The sequence below is a fragment of the Silene latifolia genome, chromosome 7, assembly GCF_048544455.1.
Source record: "Silene latifolia isolate original U9 population chromosome 7, ASM4854445v1, whole genome shotgun sequence".
Lineage (NCBI taxonomy): Eukaryota > Viridiplantae > Streptophyta > Magnoliopsida > Caryophyllales > Caryophyllaceae > Silene > Silene latifolia.
Genome location: NC_133532.1, coordinates 78,836,122 through 78,845,973, shown reverse-complemented (window position 1 = coordinate 78,845,973; position 9,852 = coordinate 78,836,122). Strand labels below are relative to the sequence as shown.

The following is a 9,852-nucleotide window of genomic DNA, read 5'->3' as shown; positions in this document are numbered from 1 at the left end:
TGAAATTTTCAAATTTTTATGGATTTTTGTTTTTATGAAATTAAAAGACATATTTTTGTGATTTTTCGAAATTTTTCAATTTTTATGCATTTTGGAATATAAATTCCCATCCCCCACTTTATTTTGGACATTGTCCTCAATGTACATGTAGGAGTAGGAATGAAAAAGAAAAGCATGTTTTTGGATTTTTTGATTTTTTTGGAAATTGAAGTACAAATGCAATGATATGGTATGAATGAATGCATGCTCTAACTAAATGCAATTCTATATGAGGTATATAACAAACGAATGCAAACTAATCTACACTATATGATGCATGTTTTAAACTATGGTTACTTATGATCAAACCTCCCCAAACCGATTTAAACACTATTTCTAGTGTAGAAATGAATAGGTTTGGCCATTAGTAACTATGCATGAATTCTAATCTATAAGCTACTATCTACATGAATCACGTGGGATATATTACAATGCAACTATACTTGATATGTTCATTTTATATATACTTTTACCCCTCATTTTAGCTCGGTTTCTATTGATTATCATACTTTAATTAGTATATTTTTGAGCTAATTTTGTGTTCTAGGTGTATTGTTGTGTTTGTTATGGTTTTGTAGGAATCTAAGCATTTAGAGGCTTTTTCCTATGATTTTGTACACCATGTTCACTAAGCTAAACAAGGCCAAATATTGGACTAAGTGTGTGAAGATTTATTGGGTTTTGCATGAAGATTAGTGGATTGAAGTAAGGAATTAAACATGAAGCCAAATGCAAAGTCAAGCCCAAAATGAAGGTCCATATCAAGGTTGCAAGCATTGGATGCCAATAGAGCTTAGGATGCTAGGAATTTAGAACATTGCTCGGGTGATTAATCGCACATTTAATCACCAACATTGGATACCTTAGCAATTAAGAGGAGATTTAAGGCGAAATACCGAGGATTAAGTGACCCCGATCGGGGCCGCCCAACCCCGATCGGGGTTGCATGCCTGTTGACTCTTACGTTTTTCCCCTTCTCTCCTATAAATATGAGAGGTATTCCTAGGTTTTGGGCATCCCATTTTACGTCCAAGTTTACTACATTAAGCCTCAAGCATTATAAGTTTTCTCTCATTAGTTTTCATTTCAAGTTTAAGTTGTTTAAGCATTCTTTAGTTAATCATTCAACACTTTGTATTTCAAGAGATTCTCAAGCATTTGTTATTCAATCTTTTGGTTCTAGTTATTTGTTCTTCCATACAAGTCTTCCTTATTAAGGTATTTCTTATTACAAGTTTACAATTTACATCATTGCTTTAGTTATCACATAGTTTTTATAATTGTTACTTTAGCTTTGTTCTTTTCATATGTTATATCACCCAATTAATATAGTTCATACAACCATGTTTAATATTCTCTACAATTTAGTTTGCATTTTATATCTTAGTATGAGTAGCTAAATTCTCTAGTCTAAAGGCTAGGGGAGCCATGCAAAATCAAACATATAATATGATTAAATAAAGTTTATAATAATTTTGATCAATTGCTTCCATCACATGCTTGCTTTGTTACGCTTAATCTTTGATTATCGGCCGTAGTCGTAGATTAAAACTTGTTTATTCGTTCTAAAGTCGAGAGGCACGGAATTGAATTAGACTAAGCATGTATGGTAGGACGACCTAGTCACGGACGAGAGTTTTTCTAGGACCCGGTCTATGGTTGATACTAATGCCGTAAGGTGGGTATCTTTAAGCCTAAGTAATTGACAAGATTATTAGTACCAAGTTTATCATGTTCATATGTTTACCTTTGCATGAGTGACCCGACCCCTTTAGACTATCTTTTATCATATTATTTACATTGCAATTTTCATTAATCAACAAACCAAACAAATCAAACCCAAAACGTAATCGACCTTGATAGAAATCCACCCATAGCATTTCACGACGTAATTCCCGTTTCCTTGTGTTCGACCCCTATTACTACATTAACTTGTGTCTAGGGAAATTATTTTTGCATAGGTACGCGATAAGCCTATCAAATTTTGGCGCCGTTGCCGGGGAAACGGTTTTATTGATTTTTGAATTGTCGATTTTTATCTTGTTTTCCTTTGTCTTGGGGAACACTTGTTCCTTGAGACCGTTACTTATCACTTCTCTAGAAATTGTTGTCTTATGCCCAGGTCTTCACGCAAGGGAGAATTGCTTTCACCGGATTCCGATCCCGAGAAAACCTTTAGGAGAAGACGACGTTTTTGGAAGGAAGTGAAAGAAGCCTCTTCTCCCGTACAAGCCGAAAGTGCTAGAAAGTCTTACTTAGACGATCTAGAGATTCTTGAAGAGGAGGAGGTTTCAAGTTCATCATCTCCACCACCATCACCATCTACTACCAAAAAGATGGTGAAACTTTCCGATCATTCAAAGCCCACCGCGGCCATGCTTCCGGCCGGAATCACAACCACTCAAATCACCGCGCCGGACTTCGAGATCAAACCGGCTTTCATTAGCCTCGTGGAGAGAAAGCAATTTGGAGGAAGTCCTTTGGAGGATCCCAATTTGCATGTGCAAAACTTTTGCGACTATTGCTCCATGATCCGTCAAACGGGCGTCACCCAAGCCCAAATAAGGGAAATACTTTTCCCTTTCTCTTTGAAAGACAAGGCCAAGCTTTGGATCAATAGCCTTGACCGCACCGCCATGGGAATCACCAATTGGGAGACATTGGCTCTTGCTTTTTACCAAAAGTTTTTTCCACCGGAGAAAACTCAAACTTTGAGGAGCCAAATCACCGGATTCCGTCAACAAGCTCTTGAGAGCTTATATGAGGCTTGGGAGAGGTACAAAGAGCTTCAAAGACAATGCCCACATCATGGGCTAGATGATTGGTTTCTTGCAATAACATTCTACAATGGATGTTGTGCCGAGTCCCGAAGGATTCTTGATTCCGCCAACAATGGGCGGTTTGATCAAATTGACACCGACCTTGCTCATGCCACGATCGAATCTATGGCGGTCCATGATGCCCAATATGTCAATTCCCGAGTTGTGCCATCTAAAGGTAAAGAAGAATCCTCTAACAATTCTGTTTTGCTAGCTCAAATTGCTTTGCTCCAACAACAATTGGCGGAGAGGGATGCTAGAGATTCCATTCAACAAGTCAATGCCATGTCTTCAACGAGCCAAATCGTTGTGTGTGAAGGTTGCGGAGGTGCGGGTCACTATGCCGCTCATTGCCAAGCTCCCATTGAAGAGGTAAATGCCTTCTTAGCTTTAAGACAAAATGCACAAAATGTTTATCCACCGGGTACATTCTCCAACACATATAACCCAAATTCAAGATTTCACCCGAATATGTCTTATAGAAGCAACAATGTGCTAAATCCTCAACCACAACCCCCACCACAACAAAATGCCTATATCCCTCAACAAAAATATATCCCTCCACCAGGGTATCAAAATCAACAAAGGCCCCCACAAAACAATTTCCAACAAACTCAACCTCCACAACAAAATGCCCAACAAAATAACCAAGAGGGAGGTAAGCTTGAGGGCTTGATAATCCGTATGCAAAAGGAATTGTTGGCTCAAATTCAAAAGAATGAGCAAGCTCAAAATGCCGCGATCAAAATGTTGGAGCAACAAATGGCTCAATTGGCCTCATCTAGCTCTTCAAGGAAATCGGGTCAACTACCCCCTCAAGGTGAGCAACCTCATGCTACCCTTAATGCTATTTCCTTAAGAAGTGGTACGAAATATGATGGGCCATCCATGCCCAAAGATGATGAGGAGGTACTTGTTGAGTTGGAGGTCTCTCCAAATGATAAAGAAATTGAAGAAATTCCAAAGAAAGTGGATGACCCACTTGTTGTTGTTGAGAAAGTCAAGGAAGTGGAGGATGCTCCTCCAAAGAAAGATGTTGAAGCAAAGATTCCGGAAAAAGTCAAGGTGCCATTTCCTCATAGGTTGGCAAAGCATCAAAAGAATTCCCAATTCGGTAAATTCATGGAAGTTGTGAAGAATCTACAGGTAACCGTTCCTTTTACCGAATTAATCACTCAAATTCCATCTTACACTAAGTTCATGAAAGACATTTTAACTAAGAAGAGGACTTTTGATGAGGTTGAAACAATAGCTCTCACCGCCGAGGTGAGTGCTCTTTTGCAAAACAAGTCCCCTCCTAAGTTAAAAGATCCCGGTAGCTTTTCTATTCCATGCACAATTGGCACCTACCAAATTGATAAAGCTTTTATGCGATTTAGGTGCTAGTGTGAGTGTAATACCTTACTCTATTTGTGCTAAGCTTAATATGGGAGTCTTAAAATGCACTACTGTCACATTGCAAATGGCGGACCGTTCTATAAAACGCCCTTTGGGAGTTTTGGAGGATGTTCCCGTTAAGGTTGGTAAGTTTTTCATTCCGGTTGATTTTATTGTTCTTGACATGGCCGAAGATGCCCAAATCCCAATCATTTTGGGAAGACCATTTTTACACACCGCGGGTGCGTTAATTGATGTCAAGAACGGTAAAATTACATTGGAAGTGGGTGACGATAAGGTCACATATAATTTGAATAGTGCCATGAAGAGTCCTATGATAGAAGAGACTTGTTATTCTATTGACATTTTGGATGTTGTTGACATTGTTATAGAAGACTCTACACCTCGATCTTTGTCTAAAGATCCCTTGGAGGCACTCTTGCTTTTAGAATCATTTGCAGGTGATGATGAGATTGGAAATGAGGAGATTGATGCTTTGGAGCAAGAATTGGATGGAGAGGAGCTATCGTTGGAGGAGAGCTCGCACTTTATTGGCTTGGTTGCTACACCACAAGATGTTGAGGTACAAAAACCCGAGCTTAAGCCCCTTCCTTCCAATTTGAGGTATGCTTTTCTTGATAATGAGGGGATGTGTCCGTGTCGTTAGTGCTAAATTAGATGAGAGTCAATTGGCTAAATTGCTTCATGTCTTGAGGTTCCACAAGAAAGCCATTGGCTATAAACTTGACGATTTAAAAGGCATAAGTCCCGAATTTTGCATGCACCGAATCAATCTTGAGGAAGATCATAAACCATGTGTCCAAGGTCAAAGACGACTAAATCCTAACATGCAAGAAGTGGTCAAAAAGGAAGTGCTTAAATTGTTAGATGCGGGAATTATCTATGCGATTTCCGATTCTAAATGGGTGAGTCCGGTCCAAGTGGTTCCTAAGAAAGGAGGAACCACCGTAGTCAAAAATGATAAAAATGAGTTAATTCCAACTAGAATTGTGACGGGTTGGAGAATGTGCATTGACTATAGGAGGCTAAATCTAGCCACCAAGAAAGACCACTACCCATTACCTTTTATTGACCAAATGTTGGAAAGGTTGGCATGTCACAAATACTTTTGCTACCTAGATGGCTATTCCGGGTTATTTCAAATACCCATTCACCCGGATGACCAAGAGAAGACCACGTTTACATGTCCCTATGGTACATTTGCTTACCGTAGAATGCCTTTTGGTCTTTGTAATGCCCCCGCCACCTTCCAACGTTGCATGATAAGCATCTTTTTCGACTACATTGAGTCTATCATGGAGGTGTTTATGGATGACTTTAGTGTTTATGGTTCTTCTTTTGATGCTTGTTTGACTAACTTGTCCAAAGTTTTGAAGCGTTGTGAAGAAGTTGATTTGGTGTTGAATTGGGAAAAGTGCCACTTCATGGTGAATGAAGGAGTGGTGCTTGGTCATATTGTTTCGGAAAGAGGAATTGAAGTGGACCGTGCTAAGGTCCAAGTTATTGAGCAACTACTCCCACCGGTAAATGTGAAAAGTGTAAGGAGTTTCCTAGGCCATGCGGGTTTCTACCGCCGTTTTATCAAAGATTTTTCTAAGATTGCCAAACCCCTTACGGAGCTTCTTTTAAAAGATGCTCCCTTTGTGTTTACTAACGATTGTCTTGAGTCTTTTAATAGGATTAAGAAGGCTTTGATTTCCGCACCTATCATCCAATCACCGGATTGGAACTTGCCATTCGAGCTCATGTGTGATGCAAGTGACTATGCAGTAGGTGCCGTGCTAGGACAAAGAAAGGACAAGGTTCTCCATGCTATCTACTACGCTAGCAAAACCTTGGATGCGGTTCAAATCAATTATGCCACCACGGAGAAAGAGCTACTTGCCATTGTCTATGCTTTAGACAAATTCCGCTCTTACTTGATTGGTTCCAAAGTCATTGTTCATACCGATCATGCCGCATTGAAGCATCTCCTAGCCAAACAAGAAGCTAAGCCAAGGTTGATAAGATGGATCTTGCTTTTGCAAGAATTTGATCTTGAGATTAAAGACAAGAAGGGGGCCGAAAATGTTGTTGCCGATCACTTATCCCGTTTGAAGTTCAAAGATGGAGGTATTGAATTACCTATTGATGATTCCTTCGTCGACGATGTTCTAATGATGTTGGAAGCCAATACTCCTTGGTATGCCGACATAGCCAACTACCTAGTTGGAAGAGAATTGCCACCCAACCTTTCATATCAACAAAGGAAGAAGTTCTTACATGATGCCAAGTTCTTCCTATGGGATGATCCACACTTGTTCAAACATTGCTCCGATGGGCTATTCCGGAGATGTGTCCCACAATGGGATGTGAAAGGGGTGCTAGAAGGATGTCATTCTTCTCCTTATGGTGGTCATCATGGACCATCCAAGACCGTTGCAAAGGTGTTGCAATCCGGCTTCTATTGGCCAACCATGTTCCAAGATGCCAAAAATTTCGTGATGGCTTGTGATGCTTGCCAAAGGACGGGTTCCATATCAAGAAGACATGAGATGCCTCTCAATGGAATTTTGGAAGTACAGGTATTCGATGTTTGGGGCATAGATTATCAAGGACCGTTTCCTTCCTCAAAAGGGAATCGGTATATTTTGGTTGCCGTTGATTATGTCTCTAAATGGGTAGAGGCAATTGCTACTCCTACTAATGATGCTCGCAACGTGATTAAATTGTTCAAGAAGATCATATTCCCGAGGTTCGGTGTTCCAAGAGCAATCATTAGTGATCGTGGTACTCATTTCGGTGAGAAACAACTTGATGCTTTGTTGGAAAAATATGGAGTCTACCATAGAAGAGGCTTGGCTTATCATCCACAAACTAGTGGCCAAGTAGAGGTTTCCAACCGTGAGATCAAGTCCATACTTGAGAAAGTTGTTGCCAAATCACGAAAGGATTGGAGTATGAAGCTCGATGATACCTTATGGGCCTACCGCACCGCGTTTAAGACACCTATTGGTACCTCACCATATAGGTTGGTCTATGGAAAGGCATGCCATCTTCCCGTTGAGATGGAACAAAAGGCTTTTTGGGCAATTAAGGAGCTTAACATGGACCCGAAGTTGAGTGGCGAGAAGCGGTTGTTGCAACTCAATGAGCTCGATGAATTCCGTTTGCAAGCTTATGAGAGCTCCCGTCTCTACAAGGAGAGAACAAAGAGATGGCATGATAAGAAGATCTTGAACAAGGAATTTCAAATTGGTGATAAGGTCTTGCTATTCAATTCCCGATACAAGCTATTTCCGGGAAAGTTACGATCACGGTGGTCCGGTCCATATACCGTCACAAATGTCAACAAGTTCGGTTCCGTTGAAGTGATGACCACCAAGGGCGAAAAATTCAAGGCAAACGGTCATCGTTTGAAGCTCTACCATGAGAATGTGATCGTTGGTGTGATAGAGGAAATGACCGTTCAACCTCTACCAAAGAAAGCTTAAACCGACTCAAGCTTTTTCGTCGTGCGGGACGTTAAACCAGCGCTTCTTGGGAGGCAACCCAAGCTTTTTATTGCTTTTATTTTTGTTTTTAATTTTCTGCAATTTAATTGTTTTTCGTAGATTAGTAATAAAATACTCAACTTAACGATTTTTCTTTTGTGATTTTTAGGTGAAAATAAAGAAAGGAGAAAATGGAGTGCACTTGACACGCAACCCCATGCAAAAACCCCGTTCGGGGACGTGGTTTTCGAAAAAAGGAAAAATAAGTCACCCCATTATACGAGGAAGTCAAAAAGCGGGTAAGTGGTCAACCCCGATCGGGGCCGCCTAACCCCGATCGGGGTCGTGGTGCTGTAGCTCTTTTGCATTATTGACGGGTAAGTAAAAAAAAAGAAATTTTTCTATCATTCTTATCTAACCCGACGGCACTCCTCTTCTCTATCTCCACCATTCTTCTTCCCTTTTCTACCTCAAATCACAAGGAAACTTCATTTTCTTCATTGATTTGCAAGCTTTGTTCAACCATTAACATCAAATTGGTAAGATCTCTTCTCTTTTCTCTTTAAATTCATCTATTGCAATCAATTAGTTGGATTATGCAAACCCTAAATCAGTTTGGGGGAATTCGATTTTGTGCTTAATAGTGCTAGAAATTGGTTGTAGAATGATTGTTACTTGTTTGTAGTGTGAATTAGTTCACTAATTCATACTATTATGCCTATTAGGATGGATTTTGGTTTGCCTTAAGATGAATTTTGTCTTAAAATTTCAGCAATATGGCACCAAGAAAAGCTCCTTCACAAGGTGCTTCTAAGAGAAGGAGAGGTGAGGCGGAGGCTTCAAATGTAGCAGCGGATGTCCAAATGGAGGATGTTCCACAATGGCATGACCCGGAATATCCAAATGTGATCTTCAATTCACTAGCTCAATACAACAATTGGGTTGTTTTGAAAAGCAAAGGTATGGAACCAACGAAATTCATTAACCAAGCATCTTTAAACAACATTGGAATAGAGAAAAATGTTAAAGCTTTGTTTAAAAATCTTGGCATGAAATCTTGTTATACCATGAATTATAAGACCTTCCCCGAACTCACCCTTGAGTTCTTGAGCTCTTTCGAGTTCCATAGGTCTAAGAGACCCGGTTTCACTCTCTTTGTTACCTTTCGTTTATTTAATGAAGATCATAAGATGGACCTAGCGGATTTCGCCGCTATTTTTGATTTGCCTCACAAGTTGCCAACCGAGTCACCCGACGATTATAACCCCATTTTAACTTGGGATGCCATTTCCCACTTGACTTTTCCGGGTTTTGATCATACACCACATCAATTTATTCATTATCCCGACATAAGGGTTTGGCAAAGGTTTATGGGATGGACCTTTTTTGGTAGAAATGAACCTCACTCGGTGAGGAAGATTGAGTTAGAAATCTTGGGTGCTTTCTTAAATGTTAATGGTGATGAGAAGTGGGGAATCAATATCCCCTACCACTTTGCGGTCCACTTGACCAAACAAACTAACCCCAAGAATAGTTGCATTGTCTTAGGTGGTTTGGTCACAAAAATTGCTCACCATTTGTGTAGGTTCAACCAAGAGACTACCGGTTTGCGACCATTGCTTGAGTCTAGGTCTAGGGGAGTTGGTCTTGATTATGAATACTTTATTTCTTGTAATTGGTTTAAAGCTGCTCATCCCAACATGATTTGGAAGATAGGTAGACAAGACTCCATTCGTCTACCCGAGGAAAAGAAAGAAATAAAGGCTTTGGTTCATACTAGGCCTCGTAGTGGAAGTGCCCCCTTTGTTAGACCGACCTACCATTTAGCCCTTAGAGGTGAGTCAACTACCACCGTTGAGAGACGTGTGGGAGGTTCATCCTCCCAAGCACGTCATTCCACCTCTAGCATTGAGTCACCATCTAGCATCGAAATGATGAACATGATGCGAGAAATGAACTTAGGTGTTAATCAAATTCGTGATGACCAACGACTTGCATTACATCCTATTTATGATCATTTTGCTAGGCAAGGAGTTATCCGACCCGAGGGGCCACACCCTTCATTCTATACTTATCCTCCGGGCGGATTTCCTCCTCCATCTCCTATTCCCCCTTCTCCTCCT

The 9,852-nt window shown here is 40.4% G+C and overlaps 1 non-coding gene across 1 annotated transcript; it reads right to left on the bottom strand.

The window, feature by feature from the left end:
- Window positions 1-2,747: 2,747 nt before the first annotated feature.
- LOC141593770 (small nucleolar RNA R71) lies at window positions 2,748-2,854 on the bottom strand. The gene has a single exon (XR_012521835.1). It is a non-coding gene; the product is annotated as a small nucleolar RNA R71 (small nucleolar RNA).
- Window positions 2,855-9,852: the final 6,998 nt, after the last annotated feature.